We start from the raw sequence: 16,855 nt of genomic DNA, 5'->3' as shown, positions 1-16,855 counted from the left end.
CAGCCACAGGCTCCCTGAGGTCCTCCCGACCTCCTAACTCAGCTTGGGGCCCTTATCGCTGTATTTGCTGCATTACTGGGCTTATTCCTGACTTGGTGTTGGTGGGGGGGGGGGGCTTCCAGCATTTTCTCCTTAGGATTTTACTCATCTGACAACTGAAAGAACTCTCCACAGACCAGATGCTGGCTCCACATACTGCAGGTTCTCTTCTGCTTCCCTGTGGACTTGGTTGTCCTGCACGCAGATGCCACGGGATGGATTGATGCTGTGATGTGACCCCAGGCCCTGTGCCTCCACGTGATGATGTGACGTGAGCCAGTCTGGGGGCCAAGAGGAGTGAGTAACCCTGGAAGCCACTTCCACGCCAGAACAGCAATGATCACTAGATGTATACCAAAGAGACTGCACACTGCCTGAATGGCCCACCACATCCACATTTGGTATCTCCCCAACTTAATTTTGCCAGATCCCCAAAAGGTTCAAAGCCAGTTCACCAGCATAAGAAACCAGTGAAGCGTATGGAGGCAAAGTTGGGTTGGAAAGAGACAAAAGTCTTAACCTACTTATCTTGCTTCTGCAAATTTTGCAAAGCTCACGGCCATGCGAACTGGCTATTTTGGCACCTCTAGGTCCATAAGCGGAATGGTGCGAGTGAGGAGCCCTGAGGTTAAACTCTATTAACTTTCTGGTAAATCCACCTCTGAGAATTGGGTCTGGCAAATGTTAGGAAAAGGATAAAGGAAGTCAAGTGTTCCCGTTGAAAGGCAGAGCTTTAGTAAAGACGTGGAGCACTCGGGACTGTGTGGGGAGCAGAAGTTTGTTCCGGGGGAACAGTTGCGGGCCAGAAGCTGGGAGAGGATGTAGATCTAAAAGGCAGGCCAAGAGCACAGCACTGAGGGCAGGGAATGCCTGGCTAAGACATCCTGATGTCAACTCTACAGCTGGAAGCTTTGAAGATTCGCACGCCCAAGGCCCAAGGCAAGGCCGCCCATCTCAGAGCCAAGTTTTGGAAACATGAACTTGGGATGGGGGGATGGGAGGCGGGGAGACCAGCTCAGAGGCATTGGCTGCCCCGTCTGGAGTTTTTTCAGAGTATGGATGAGTGGCTGTAAGTACATTCATATTGTTGTGCAACCATCGCCACCATCCCTTTCCAGATCTTTTTCATCTTCCCAAACTGAAGCTCTGTGCCCTCTAAATATTAACTCCTCATTTCCTTTCTCAGCCCCTGGCAACCACCACTACTTTCTGTCTCTATAAATCTGAGTCCTCTAGGTGCCCCCATAAGTGAAATCATGCAGTATCAGTCCTTTTGTGACCGGCTTGTTTCACGGAGCATATTGTCCTCAAGGTCCATCCTCATTGTAGCCGGTGTCAGAATTGGCTTCCTTTTTTCTGGATGAATGATATTCCACTGTATGGCTATAACACACTGTGTAATCCATTCATCCATCAGTGGACATTTGGCTTGCTTCCACCCCTCGGCTGTTGTGAAGAATGCTGCTGTGAACGTGGGGACACACATAGCTGTTTGAGACTCTGCTTTGAGTTCTTTGGAGTAAAGGCCCAGAATTATAGTTGCTGGATCATACGGTAATTCTATGTTTAATTTTTTGGGGGGAATTGTTGACTATTTTAAAAAGCACACCTGTTATAGGATATATATATATATATATATATATATATATATATATATATACATACACTGCTCATCACCTCCATTTGGGTGTCTAGTTACCATCTCAAAGTCAAAATATCCAAAGCCAAAGTCTTAATTTCCCTCAAGCCTATTCCTCTGCAACCCACTCCGCCTCCAGTGATGAAACGTTTGGCATCCTCACTGACTCCCCTCTTTCTCTCTCTCCACATCATCACAAGTCCTTATAAGCTCTCCTCTCAAAGTAGAGCAGAACCAAACCCCTTCTCACCAGCTTTGCTGTGACTCCTGGGCCCTGCCCACCACTGCCTCTCACCGTGACCATCACAAGAGCGTACTGAAACGTTTTCACTCTTGAACTTCTACCATCCAGACTTCAGACAGCTGCGAGAAAGATCCATTGTAAATGTTGATCAGGGAGTTGCCTCTGTGGCTCAGCGTTTGACAAACCCAACTAGGATCCAGAACCCAACTAGGATCCATGAGGAGGTGGGTTCAATCCCTGGCCTTGCTAAATGGGTTAAGGATCCAGTGTTGCCATGAGCTGCAGTGTAGGTCACAGACACAGCTCAGATCCCGAGTTGCTGTGGCTCTGGTGTAGGCCTGCACCTGCAGTTCTGATTCAACCCCTAGCCTGGGAACTTCCATATGCAGCAGGTTCAGCCCTAAAAAGCAAAAGAAAAAATGTCAATCATATTGCATCACTGCTCTGGTCACAATGTCTGAAGATTTCTCATCCTCATCATAATTAGAAGAAACCTACCACCCACCCCCACCTAGTTGTTACCCTGGCGTAGGAGACAGTGCATCGCTGGAGACAGTGCGTCCACCCATCTCGTCCCACCTGTGGATTCGGTTCCCAGTCGGGGAACATCTGCATGCCACAGGCATAGCCAAAAAAAAAAAAAAAAAGTAGAAATGCAGAATTTCAGGCCCTTTCCAGATAGACCCACTGAATCAGAATCTGCATTTCAGAGTGTTCCTACTGTGGCTCAGCAGGAATGCAACTAGTTATGAACCTGACTAGGCCATGAGGACACAAGTTCAATCCCTGGCCTCGCTCAGTGGGTTAAGGATCCAGTGTTGCCGCAAGGTGCAGCCTAGGTCACAGATCTTGCATTGCTGTGGCCGTGGCATAGGCCTCAACTGTAGCTCCGATTTGACCCTTAGCCTGGGAACTTCTATATGCCTTGGATACATCCCTAGAAAGCAAAAAAAAAAAAAAAAAAAAAAAAAGTGACCCTATAATATTCAAACAAATATCCTTTGAGAAGAAACAGGGGAATGATTCATAGTTATTCTGGGACAAAGGTGGGGTTCAGTTCGGGCCATCCAAGCTAACGGGATACATACCTAGCTGGCTCTTCTAACCATAAAGAACTGAGTTAAGATCTAGCCTTTTCATGCACCAAATAAGGAAGTGAAATCCCCAGCCCCTCCCACTCGGGTCTAATCAGAGCCTTTCCCTAAAGGTCTAAATTGTCCTTTGAGTCTCTTGCATCAAACATCAGCAGAGGAACTCAGCTTTCAATCACTCTCTCCCCACCCCATTGGGTTTTCCGAGTGCCCCCTTGGAAGTGGCTCTTCTGGGTGCTGTTCTTCCCACAGTGAGCTGGCTGTCTGGTGGGGGAGCAGGCCCTCCTGGTGTTGTCCCAGGTGCCCGACCACAGGCTTTGGAAACACACCTCTTCAACAGGTCCCTGTGTACACTGGTCTGTTTAAAAGTCTGTTCCCATGCCCTGCGGAGGAGCAGAGAGCACTTGAGCTGCAGAATGCAGCTCTGCTAAGATCAAAGGGCATCCTTTTGTGCTCCCTTGGTGGTGGTGGCAGAAGCCGTGGCCGGCCAGGGTGCAGAGAACAGCCAGGCCTGAGCCCACAGAAGAGAGCTTTCTGCATGCAGTATGATTGCTAGAGCCTCTGTCAGTGGTGCTTCCACACCCCTGCAGCCCATATCACAGTAGGTGCTCAGGAAATAGCAGCTGAGTCATTGAACCACATCTCCATGGACTGCGCTGGGCCTGATGGGGTTGAGTCAATGCGGTGGGCCAGGGTGGAGGGCTTCACAGCGAATTCTGGAATGTTAGCGCTAAAAGAAATCTTAGAAATCATCTAATCCACATGCTCGTGGGCACACACACACACACACACACACACACACACACACTCTGCCCCAGTTTCAGACGAGAAACTTAGGTGATGGCTCTGAGAGGTGAGATGACCTGCCCAAATTTTGCTAATGTCAGGGGCCACACTAGGCTTGGCTCTCCTGACGGCTAACCCTGTGCTGTTCTGTCTATACTGGGTGCCCCAGGCCAACTGGCCCTTTTTTTTTTTTTTTTTTTTTTTTTTTTAATGGCCAACCTGAGGCATATGGAAGTTCCTGGGCTAGGAGTCTAATTGGAGCTGCAGCTGAGGCCTACACCACAGCCACAGCAACATGGGATCCAAGCCAAAACTACAACCTACCTACGCTGCAACTTTTGACAAAGCCAGATCCTTAACCCACTGAGTGAGGCCAGAGACCAAACCCGCATCCTCACGGACACAATGCCATGTTCTTAACCTGTTGAGCCACAACGGGAATCCCCCCAGCTGGCCCTTTGACCACCACAATGTGCCTAATATCCCTGATTGAGACACTTAACCTCAATACCACAAACCCCCACTTAGCCTGTCACCCTAGTGTGATGTCTGAACTCACTCCTGTGCCATCCACCCAGCAGAATGACTCTCTGCCTCCTCTGAGTGTGATTTATGCCTTTCTGGCGCCATATCCTGCCCCTTTTCCTGCTGTATTCCTGTTGGATCCAGAGGTATCTCCCTTCCTTACAATCTTACAGGAACAATATCTTTTTCATCTTTGTTTCTCTAATGCTTCCATGGCGTGTAACACTCATGTATTATGGGAATGAGTGACTTGCCATGTGCCAGTTGCTCACCATCTCTGAGCCTTCTATAGAATAAATACAATACCGCTGATCTGTACACAGCATGGCTGTGTACCCGCGTATGCATAACTGCGCGAAGATCTCGGAAATGCAGGCTCCAGCAACCATGTTCTGCAGTAAATGCCTTGTGCTCAGAGTGTTTCTTAGAAAAATTGAAAGGAGACTTTTCTGTCTGCAACAAAGGATACGGAAGATGGCTCAGAGAGGCTCTGAAGCTTGTGACAAATGCTATATATCTGAGCACCCAGCCCAGAGCCCAGCATGGGCTTTGATGCAGGTGGGAGGAATGTGATGGGGTGCAGACAGCTCGGGAGAGGACCTGACAAAACCCTGACTCTCCTCTTCCAGGGCCCCGAGTGCTCCCCTGTAGGGTCTATTCAGGCCCCCAGCCCACAGTGCCAGCGAGGGAACAGCCCCTCTCAGCCAGGCTCCCAGTGCTGCAGATGGAGCAGAGAGCTGGCTGCTTTTAATTAGAGGCGCTCCTTTCCTGTTTTCCATTGGCGGCCAGTTTCTGAGTTTCCTGTACCCTCTGCTGCTTCCCCAAAGCAATTTTTTTTTTTTTTTAAGGATCCAAACTGTCTGGAAGAAGAAGGGAGAAAGCTATCATTATGTGAGCTGCGTAGTGGTTTCTGCTGGCTTCGAAGTCCTTTGGAGGTTGGCAAAGGCAGGCCTCCAGCATCCAGGCGTGGCCCACAGGCCTGGTGTGGGTCATCTTCCCACTCTGTTGGCTCTGCTTGTGCATCCTGAGCACCTGCGGGGAGAACACAGCCCCATCGGGCTCTGATCCCGATCAGAACCCACTCCCTCCTGTGACTTGCAGAGCCCATGTCGATTTAGAACACAGGGGCCTCTGGGAGGGTGCCGGATTTAGCAAATAACACAGGACACCTAGTTAAATGTGATCCTCAGATACACAGAGCATAACTTGAGTGTAAAATGTCCTACATATTGCATGGGCCGTACTTTTAAAGAAAATAACGTGTAGGACATATTGGCATTCCAAGAGTGATTTTTTTTTTTTGGTGGATCTGAAATTCACATCTAACTCCATGTCCCGTATTTTATCTGGCAGCTCTTCTGAGGTCCCCAGAGAGTCCCAGACCACAAACCCCAAAGTCCACTCTCCCCACGAGTGGGTTGTGTGGAATGTGTCCCATTCGGGAGAGATCAGCAAAACCAGGGGGGAGCGAGGGAAGACCGCCCTTGTGTCACAGAATAAAGAAGAGAGCGTTCTCAAATCTAAAGGCCTCCGCCGTATAGCCCTGGGAACTCTATCTAGTCACTTATGATAGAGCATGATAATGTGAGAAAAAGAATGTATACATGTATGTGTGATGGGGTCACCTTGCTGTGCAGTAGAAAACTGACAGAACGCTGTAAACCAGCTATGATGGAAAAAATAAGAATCCTTAAACATCCTAAAGGCCTCCACATCATATGTACCTAGGCTTGTTTGAGCCACCAAGGGAAAAAGGACAGAGATGAGTCTTGAGGACAAGCCTGGTCTTCGAAGAGGCCAGTGACTTGACCAAAGAAGAAGGAAGGATGCTGGCCAACTTTGGGAACCCAAGTCTTGGGCCAGTCGTCCCCAGCCCTTTGGTACCTCCGCTTTGAGGGTCCGCGTGGACGCCTGCGCTCTCCGTAAGCCCCGCTTGCCTCACATGGCTCATAGCCCTCCTCCTCACTTAGCTCCCCGTTAACTTTGAGAATGGTTTCCAAAGAGAACTCACAGACATCACAAGCAGAAAAGTCCGAATCTCTGCACTGGAGACTAGAAAGTTCTAGAAGATCAGCGGAGGAGAGTGGGCTCAGTCTCCACCCTCCCAGGTCCTCTTCTGGAGGAAGTAAGCAGCATCTGGAAGAAGGGAAATGACCAGAAAACCAGGCAGATAGGAGGGGTCAGCACAGAACAGAGCAGCCCCCAGGCGACCCTCAGGCCCGAGGGCCGGGCAGGAGGAAGAAGGTTCTCAGGAGGAAGAGCTGCTGATGTTTCTAATCGGTCGCCAGGACTCTGAGGCTCCCTATCGGGCTTCCCCTTATGGAAGTGATCACTAAGAGCGTGCTGGGCCTCGGGGTCCAGAAACCAGGCCTGACATTTTAAACCCTCCCCTTTAGGGTATTTTGGGCTTCCCCTTTTGTTCTCCTCTCCGATGTCCCACTTCAGGAGCCGAGGTCTAGGATTGCACGTGGTCGACAGGGAAGTGCAGCAGCGGGGGCTTTTCTGAGTGGTCCCCCACCGCACAGCTCCGGTTTCCTCTGGACATCAATTATGGGCTTTTACATAAGACGGCTAATGCGTTTTCAAAGCAGGCACATGTTTTGACAGTTTGGCTTTAGTTGAAATATAATTAAACTTTTCAAAAACAAGGGCTTTGAAACTCAATCTCCACACTGTTTACACGTGGGTTGTTTTTTCTCTCTCTCTCTTTTTTTTTTTTTTTTTTTTTCTTTTTTTCCTTTTTTCTTTCTTCCCCTGAAGAGTTGGGTTTTGACTTGCTGCAGTACAATGAAATCGTCCTTCACTTTCTGCACTCAAAACAAACCCCGGTCTCGGGCATTCAGCTTTTCTAGCGCTGCATAGCTGAGAGTGGAAAAAATAACATCTGAAACAGGATGGGCTTTTGATGCTGCGTCCTTATGACAGACACATTTGAAAACCACCGCTGGTGAGTCACGAGCATTCTATGCATACCCTCTCTGAGGAGCAGGAAGTGTGGGTATTTTAAACCCTGAGGCGGGGAGGAGTGTTCAGATGCATCTTCAGGCCCTTGGCCTGCAGTAGCCTGGCCAAGTGTAGCCCAGCCTTCTGCCAGCGTCTCTTTGTTCTTTTTGCCCTGGTTTTGCTTTTCTGCTAGCAAGCCAAGTCTGAGGAGCAGAGAGCTAGCGATTTCACAAAACCAACCAAAATTAAAAAAAAAAAAAAAAAGCAGCCACAACCATCAGGGCCCGGTGGTGGGTAGGGGTGGTGGGGGCAGGCAGATGGGGCCCTGAGATGTCCTCAGGCGGCTTGCTGGGGACCCAGCCCTGCGGCTCCGTGGACAACAAAGAAATAAAGAAGTACGCTCCCCGCCAGCACGACTTCTAACCCAAGTCTTTAGCTGCGGGCAGTGTTCTGACTCCTTTACTCCAAAGGCCAAAAGAACAAGGAAGAGGGAAAAATAAAGACACGGAATTGAACTGAAATGACTTTGGGTGAAAGATTTTTTTAGGAAAGAAGGACTTGGTGGAAATGAGCCAAGAGGCTGCCATGAAAGAAGTTATAAATCCTAACCCTGTTTGGTAACGGAGCCCCAGAAAGGGGCACTCAGAGCTTTTGAGGATGGGGGGTGGTGGGAGGGAGTAGCCAAAGCGGGAGACTTCCGCTTCCTCTGAGAGGGAAGTCTTTTCCAGAACAGCAGCCTCTGAGACCGCTGGCGGGTGATAGGCAGTAGATTCCTGCAAGAATCCATTTTGCTCTGATGTTTTTGTTGTTCTTGACAGTTTTCTTAAAGAGGTGGAGTCATTCGGGAAGTGCAAGCCCAGCCTTTGGCCTCTTTAGTCCACAAAAGCATCCCAACCATGACATAGTATTTCTCTTGTCACAGAGGCCAGCCGCCTCCTGATCCTAAGGGAACCTCAGGATTTTGCCAGTGGAAGAAGATCCCCAAGTTGTAACAAGCAGCTCCAGAAGAGGTCAGACTGCTGGGAGCATCACGGAATCTTGGGGGTGGGGGTGGTTTATCAGGACGTGCATGCTCAGAATGGCAGCCTGAGAGGACTGGGAGTGTGTGCGTGTGTGTGGGGGGTGTCCAGGCCAAGCGCAGGCAATTTGAAGCATCTGGGATCTGTCACAGAGGCAATGCATGGGACACAAAAAGGACAAGCCCGTGGATTTGTCTCCTGCCACTGCTGTAACAAATTACCAAAAACTCAGCCACTTCAACACCTTTTTTTTTTTTTTTTTTTTGGCTGCACTCATGGCATGCAGAAGTTCCCAGGCAGGGATGGAATCTGAGCTACAGCTGCAACCCAAGCCACAGCAGTGACAACGCCAGATCCTTAACCCTCTGAGCCACAGCAGGAACTCCCAAACAACACACTTTCATCACTTTACTACTCTGTAGGATAGATGTCTGATCAGGCCTCTCTTGGCTAAAATCCAGAGATGACAGGCTCCATCTCTCTGGGAGCCCTAGGGGAGAATCTGTGTCCTTCCCCTTCCAGCTTTTAGAGGCCACCTCTGTCCCTGGCTTTCGGCCTCCTTTCTCTTGGTACCTTTCTTCTGGTCTCTCATGTCTCCTTCGACCCTCCTCTTTTCCCCCCATCTTTCAATTTCAAGGACCCTTGCGATGATGTTGGGTCCACTTGGGAGAAGCCAGGAGGAGTCCCCTTCTTGAAGTCAGCTGATCGCAGCCTCACTCAACCTCAGCAACCCTTACCCTTCTTTGCCATGGAGCCTAGCATCTTCCCAGGTTTGGGGAGTGAGAATGGGGACATCTTTGGGGGCTGTTATTCTGGGATGGTCTGTGGGAACTTTGTGAGTCTCCCCTGGCAGGGGACCATTTCTCACTCCTAACAATGTAATTGATGGACGCACATTTACTATCTGCCTGGAGTGGTCCTGAGTACATGGTGTATATTTAACCTTCATGACAGTTCTGCGAGGAAGATGCTATTTCTCCCTCCACCCTACCAAGGAGGCAACTGTATAGTGAATGTCCATGGCATCCAGCCTCTGGCCCAGACTCCAGGGGCTCTAGATAAATACAGGGGCGTCACCTTCGGGATCCCCAGCACAAGCCAGCCTGACCTCTTGTTCCCCATAAGTCCTCCCGCAGATAGAAGGGGGGCTTCCTGTTATGGCAGAGGTCCTGCCCAGCAGGGAAGGGTGAGTTACAAAGTTCTGTTCATCTTGCTGGCCTCACACCATCCTCGTCCTGACCACGTGACGCTGAGTTTCCAGCGAAGACTATGGAAGAGCCAGAAACACCTGCACCCTTGTGTGCTTGGCTTTGGCCGTGACCATGGAAGCTGGTGACAGCCAATGCAAGGAAATCCCCCTGCTGCTGTTTGCCCCGAGTGGATAGGACCTTCAGTGGAGGAGAGGAAGCTGTCCTAAACTGGAATGTGGTAACATGGTCCCACCCTTCAGGGGACCCTGGAGTCATTTGGCCGAAGAGGGGGGTGTGTACGCTTACATGGAGAGGTTGCCCCCTCATTCATGTCCCCTCCTCAGCGTGGCCCTGTGACCCCCCTCTGCAGATGGCCCCTCTGCCCACCAACATCTGATGGATCTGCCCCAAATGACAGAAGGACAGTAGGGCTGGACACCCAGCTCCTTGACCTTTTTAGAACTTGGTCCAAGATGTAACGGCCGAGCCCCTGTTGGCAAGATGGACCCTAAACAGGAGAGAATTACAAGCCCACATGAAGGGCCCCGGGGAAGTCGGATGAGAGAACCTCCACCACCAAGTTCCGCCGATTTCACAAGTTTGTTACCAACCCCACAAGTGTTCAGTTGCTTAAAAACGATTTAATTTTTGCAATCTCCCAGAGAGAGGGTGCCCCAAATGAAAACTGATGTTTGAAAAATAGAAGCAATGGGAGATGAAAGAAGGTTCTTCTCCAAGGAGGAAAACAAGCTGGGGGGTGGGGAGGCAGCGGGGGAAGGCATGCAGTCCAGTGTCCAAACAAAGAGAGCCCTTAGCACTAGCTCTTAAGCCATGAGCTGCTTGGGCGATGGAGGCAAGAACCCATTAAATTGCTAGCAGGGCCACCTTCTTGCAGCTCACCTGGGACTCTGTCATCAGAACTGGGGGTGGGAGTGGGGAGGGGGAGGCCCCCGTTGTGGGGGAGAAGGCAGGGAGCTTCGACCTCAGACAGGCCTGGGTTTGGGTGGGAGCTCAGTTGCTCACTTACCTCGTGGCTCTGACTCGACTGTGAAGGGAAGAAGATTGGCTGGGACTGGGCACCGTGGGGAGGCTGCGGTGAAACGGCTGTGCCGATCACAGCCAGGGCCCCTGGGACTTCCATCATGGCCCTTACGCTTCCCGTCATCTTTCACGTCAGTACTGCTGGCCTCAATCTTGTCATCAAGACAGCCTTCTTAAGGAAGAGGTCCTCTACAGGCCAGGACCCCATGACCTCATCCAGTTCTCACGAGGCCAGAGGGCAAAGGGACCGCCTGCATGAAGGTTTGGGTGCAAACACTCTGCCCAGCCCAGGAGCGGATTCAGCACCAGCATCCCCGGACACACGGCCCCAACTGAGGGCACAGCTGCGGTGTCTGTGTGACCTTGAGCCTGTCCCTCCCCTGCACCTTTCACACCACTGGACAAGCAGTGAGCAGGATGCAAGGGTTCATGTTTATCGCTGGGACCAGAGTGCCCAGAGGGGAGGTGCCCGCATCCTGGTGAGAAGGTCAGCACTGGTAGCCACGGAGAGGCCGCCATTGATGCACAGGTGCCGGGAGGTTTGTGCCAGGGCCACTCCTTTCCAACTGCTTTGCTTCTTTGAAACGCTGAGGGCACATAACCTGGCCCCACTTTTTTTTTTTTTTAAAACCTGGCTCCACATTTTGCAGCTGGGCACCAGCAGGCTGTGTTCACAGAGTCACTTTTGACATCTTCCAGTTGCCTGGCTGCCTGACATCATGCCAGTCACCCGGGCTTCCCCAGCACCAGCCCAACACCCAGGCAGTTCTGGTTGTTTTCCAAAGGGATGTCCCCACCCTGTAGGGGTGGCCACAGTCAGCTGAGCCGTGGGCTCCGGGGGGCGGGCTCGGCAGCGGTGGCTGCACATGGTTCCTAAAGGGTAGGGAAACCAGGGGGCTCCGGGTCTCTGGAGAGGAACCGAGGCACTTCCCAGGTGGAGCGCTAGGCATGCTGACTTTCCATTCAGGCAGCAGTAAGATGGCTGCAGGGAGGCACGATTTAGGCTGTGGTCAATAACACGGAGCATCACCCAATTCTTCAAGCAGTTGCAAACCATATGTGGCTGTAAGGGTCTCAGGAATCTGTTTCTGTTTACTAAGTGCTCTCCCCAGGGTGGAGGGGCAGGGGCGTGGGTTAAGATGCTACATTCACCCCCAGGTATGGGGGGTACATAAACTTGGGTGATGCCCCTCAGTTCCAGAAAAGGAAGAGAGCACGGTACACACACCCTGTAGGCCAATCAGCCTGCCTGGCCATTGAGAATCTGATGACTTCAAATATCAAACCGTTTTGTGCAGAGTGGAGACCAAGAGAAAGAGGAGCCACCTGGACAGTGGCGAGAGCAAGCATGGTACCCAGATTTGTTTTAAGAGCTTGATGTGTGTTAACTTGTCTTATCTTCATAACAACACTCCAAGGTAAGTGCTATCTTTTCTTCTTTTTTTGTTTTTTGGGCCACACGTACAGCATGCAGAAGTTCCCAGGCTAGGGTTCAAATTGGAAGTGCACCTGCCTGCTTACACCACAGCCGCAGCAACCCAGGATTTGAGTATGTCTGCGACCTACACCACAGCTCACAGCAATGCTGGATCCTTAACCCACTGAGTGAGGCCAGGGATCGAACCCCTATCCTCATGGATACTAGTCGATTCGTTTCCACTGAGCCACAGTGGGAACTTCGGTAAGTGCTATCTGACCTCTGCTTTATAATGAGGAAACTGAGGCTGGTTAGAGAACACACCCAAGGTGACACAGCTCATGAGTGATGCCGCTGGGTTGGGAACACTTAAGGTGGTCCATAGTGGGAACACTTCTGACTTCGGGGACGATGTGTGTGATCTGGACACCAATTTGGATAAATACAGGACATCTTGCAAAGCCAAGAAGGAGGAATCTAAAGATGTCAGAAGCTGCCCTTCAGCTGAGGGAAAGGGAAATGCGGATGAATGAGATGTGCCAGGTTTCGAAGCTGCTTATCTCCCAGGAATCCTCTCTCCAGGTCTGAGTGGATGCTCTGAGATCTTCTTACGCCACCAGAATGAAGCTCACAAGTGCTGCAAAGATACAGCCACCCCCGAGCACTGTCCCTAGCCCCGTTGTGCAAGGGCCTCTTCCAGTGTACTGTGGCGGTCACTTTTGTGGTCACAGTTTCCAACTGCAAACAGAAGAGGAAACCACGTCAGGAAGAAGCACATTTTACAACCCCATGTTCAAGGGCGTAGGGGACCCTGATGCAGACAGAGCCTCGGAAGGCCTGGAAGGCTAGGGTGGGGCTGTTTCCGCAAAGGATGCGGTGTGTTGTGGGTGGGGGTGGCTCTGGGAGAACTAGGGGGAGGGCTGGCAAGGAGCAAAAGAGCGAGGGGGTGCCGAGGGGTGGGGGTGCCCTAGAAGCTGAACCCCGCTCTGAAGAGTCAGGCGCTTCCTTCCTCAGAGCCGGCCTCGAACCTGTGGAGTAATTCTGGAAAACTCCCAGGGCCATTTCCCAGGCCCTCTCTCTGGGCCTCCGCCAGCCTGAGGCCAGTGCCGAAGCATGTCGCCCCTTCAGCAGGTGACCCTCTGTCCCCCTGATGAAGTGGGCCAGGCTTTATCCCCGCAGGGCACAACAGGAGCCTTCTGTGGGATTCCTGCCTCTGCTGGGGCTGGTTCACCAAGGAATCTGCTGTGTATCTTGACTTGAGGCAGCAGGCATGTCAGGGGCAGATGGACAGGGATGCATCTGGGCCCTCGTGGAGCCAACAATGCTCTGAGATGATACCTGGTAGATTTGGGGGGTGGAGGGAGGCACTCTGATTAGAAGGCAGAAGTCTTAGTTTGGTCCCCAGCTCTGCAACTTGCAAGCTGAGACCAGGAGCACTCTGTCCTCAGAAAAACGAGGAAGATCGTGCCCATTCCACAGGAGTGTGTGGGTGTGACACGCACAGTTGATTCATTGATTCACCAAGTGTTTGAGCACCCTCTGTACCTGGAGCTCTGGCAGTGAAAGGGTTTGGGAATCAGAAGAGCACCCCACTGGCTGGAAGGGGGAAGGGGTGCTTGTCTCAGGAGCAGGGCTCCTGGGGTGACAGTGGGCAGAGGAGATGGCCTCCAGGGACATCTGCCTTAGCAGTGAGATGTGCACTCATTGGGGGCCTCCCACATCCAGGAAGTGCCAGGGAGTGTCCACACCTGGAGCCACCGCTCACCTGGCCATCAGGTGGCTCCCTGCTACCAGCTCCTGTGATGGCAGATGGTACCCTGTCTCTCAGCCTGGGCAGAAGGAGAGGCGAAAAACCCTGCCTGATCCAGCTCTTGTCCCAGAAGCCAGAGCCCCCAGCCCCGGTGAGGCCCCTGCCAGCAGTGGGTCCACTGTGCCAGCCCACCAGTTGGCTCAGAAGCAACCTGGCTGCATCAGTGTGCCTCACAGTGCTGATACGATGCTACAGGAAACCCACAGCTGCGGTTCAAGACAACCTCAGCAGAAAGCTGCCTGGTCTGGGAACTTACTGCTGGCCTGGATGCCACCTCAGAGACTGCCACCTTCTCAGGCTCCCGGTGGACCAGTGGGTGCTTGAGGATATGCTGGTAATTCAGAAACTGATGGAGATCTTCACTCTGGCCAGCACTGGCTCTCTCTCTCCCCCCTGTCTCGCTCGGCCCTATGGCATGGCTGACCAGGCACCTTCAGATGACCTGGCCTGCGACTCCTCAGAGGCCACCTCTTCTCTTGAGGCTACACCCACACCTGGAACGAGTGGTTTCACCTGAGTGCCAAGCTAAGCTCTGAAGCACCTGTCCAGGTAGGCAAAGGCAACTTTCCAGGACCATGAAACTAATGAGGCTCCTCAAAATTCACACCCACCCTTCGTCCTTTTTTTTTTTTTCATTTTTTAAAGCTGTATTGAAGTGGAGCTGATTTACAAGGTGGTGATCATTTCAGCTGCACCGCAAAGTAATTCAGTTATATTTGTACCTACGTCCATTCTCTTTCAGAGTTTTGCCCACATAGGTTATCACAGAATATTGGCTAGAGTTCCCTGCACTATACAGCAGGTCCTGGTTGGCCGGTCATTCCATATACCTCAGTGTGCACATGCCAATCCCAAACCCTCGATCCATCCCTCCTCCCCACACATACCTGTCGCCTTTGGTAACCATAAGTTTGTTTTCAAAGTCTGTGAGTCTGTTTCTGTTCTGCAAAAAGGTTCCTATTTTTAGACTCCACATATAAGTGATATCATATGATGTTTGTCTTGCTCTGTCTGACTAACCTCACTGAGTATGAGAATCTCTACGTCCATCCATGTTGCTGCAAAAGGCATTATTTCATTCTTTTTTTATGGCAGAATAATATTCCATGGTATACATGTACCACATCTTCTTTATCCATTCCTCTGTCGATGGGGACCTGGGTAGTAAAAGAAGCAACTTCAGATGCGATGGAAAGAGCGCTGGGTGTGAAATCTACAGATGTGAGCTCATCACGTCCATGACGTACTGGCCCTTAACTTCCTGGGCCCTCCAGTTCCTCATCTATAAAATGAAACAATAATACTTGTGGGAAGGCAGGGAGGTTGATGACTCGGAAATTTTGGAACTGTAGCTTTCTGTATTTTCCAGCTAGTCCGTGGTGAGATGTTCACTGCTGAACATTTAGCCTCCAAAAACTATTTTCCTTCTGATCAAGCCCGGGTCCCTTTCACACAGTGGAGTGGGGTGGGGGCAGGGGTGGTTGGAGTGGCCTGCGTCAGGACAGCCATGTTAAACACCGCTGGTCTCTACATGTAGAGGCTGAAAAAAATTAGTTGGAACTGAAAAATCAACTGGACCTTGGCCGGTAGATGTTTCAAAGTAACTTGAGATTCTAGTCCACACTGCTGGCCCCGTGCTTCTTCAAGCCAGGGGTGCTTACCAGCCAGGATGCAGTGTGTCAAGCCCCCGGGGGAGTGTGGAGCATTTGATGGCCTGGCAAGATGGTGGTAGCAGGCACCATTAGGAAAATCCGACGCTGATTGGTTGGCTCTTCTGGGTCAAGCTTTCAAGAAAACAAAGGTCTTTTTGGTAGGAAGCTAAGAGAAGAGGCATCCTGGTTGTGTTGGGAAGAAGATGGTTTTGGAGCCAGACAGGTCTTGATTCAGGGTGGACTCCAGAACGTCTGTGTAGATGGGATCTGGGGAACCATCTCATTGAAAGTGAGATGACAGGCAGGGCACCACGTATCAAAACTTCATTTTGCTCCCCTGTGTGGTCTTCTACTTAGATTGTGTGTTTACTGGGGAGGGGGTTGGGGTGAACAGCTGCTGGAGATGATGGAAAGCCTCTCAAACCACCCCTTGATGATGTCACTGTCTTCACTCAGATTCAGGAACTACCGCGTCCCACTGATGTGACCTTGGGCAAGTAAGTCAACCTCTCTGAGCTTCTGTTTTTTCATTTGTATAATGGAAATAGTAATCCCATTCTGGTGGGGTTGGGGGGAGGGGAGTTCTCTAAGATAACATATGGGAAAGGGCTTAGCACAATGCAGGCGTGTGGTAGGCACTCAGCATAAGGAAGTCTCTTCCATTTCTGGTCCCCAGATGTCTTAGGATCCTAATGAAGGAACCACATGGATACTCAGATCTGGAAATCTGGGGGAAAAAAAAACAGAAGTTGGTTAGATTTGGGGGGGGGTGCCTTTGGATTTTGTGGCCCACTGACAAGCATGTTCCAAGAAGAAGCCGCATCTGCCCTCCGCGTTGTGAGCCTGGAACGCCGAGCAGTTGGCTTACTTGAAAGGGAGCCTTTGCAGACCAAGCTACCCGGCAGCGTCAGTCCCGCGGATGAAATAGTCACCATGGCAAATGAATTAGGCCATCGGTTTTTCCTCATGTCTGGAGGCGGCAGAATCTTCTTAAAGTGGGTTTTTTTTTTTTTTTTTTTCCTGAGGGTTTGTTTTTTTTCTTTTTTCTTTCTCTCCCCCCCTCCCCAATTCCTCCCAGAACTCCTGGAGTCTGGACAGGACAGAGGACGATTGAGGAAAACATTATAAGCATATGTCCAGCACCCGTTGCTTTGCAAGGCATCTCCAGAGGCTCCTTGTGGAAGTAGCAGGGCTGGCGGGAAACTACTGAATTTGCTAAGAGCCAATATCAAGAGCCCATTCATTCATTCACTCATTCACTCATTCACTCAAGCAGCGCTTACAGATGTTAAGATAATATGTGTCACAATCCCAGGTCCAGCACTTTAATGACTTGTCCCAAGTCACAAACAGTACTGGCTCAAGTAGGACTAGAAAGTTGCAAGCTAGGAGTTCCCATTGTGGCTCAGCCAGTTGAGAACCTGACACTGTCTCCATGAGGATGCGGGTCCCATCCCTG

General features: G+C 51.0%; 1 protein-coding gene across 4 annotated transcripts in view; it reads left to right on the top strand.

Moving 5' to 3' along the window:
* LOC102158473 (uncharacterized) overlaps window positions 1–16,855 on the top strand; it is a 156,204-nt gene that overhangs the window by 135,964 nt on the left and 3,385 nt on the right. Inside the window, exons 9-11 of one of the 4 annotated variants that reach the window (XM_084996917.1) lie at window positions 7,085–7,271; window positions 8,190–8,277; window positions 11,816–15,893. The gene's annotated coding sequence lies outside the window, so the exon portion shown is untranslated. Of the gene's footprint in view, window positions 1–174; window positions 1,590–7,084; window positions 7,532–8,189; window positions 15,894–16,855 lie in introns of those variants that run through there. The other 3 variants (XM_084996913.1, XR_014827910.1, XM_084996920.1) reach the window with 3 other exon arrangements.

The sequence above is a fragment of the Sus scrofa genome, chromosome 14 (assembly GCF_054392235.1).
Source record: "Sus scrofa isolate SSC_HxYL_T2T_F1_AM1 chromosome 14, Sscrofa_HxYL_maternal_Yorkshire_Landrace_v2.0, whole genome shotgun sequence".
NCBI lineage: Eukaryota > Metazoa > Chordata > Mammalia > Artiodactyla > Suidae > Sus > Sus scrofa.
This window is presented reverse-complemented; position numbering and strand designations above follow the sequence as displayed.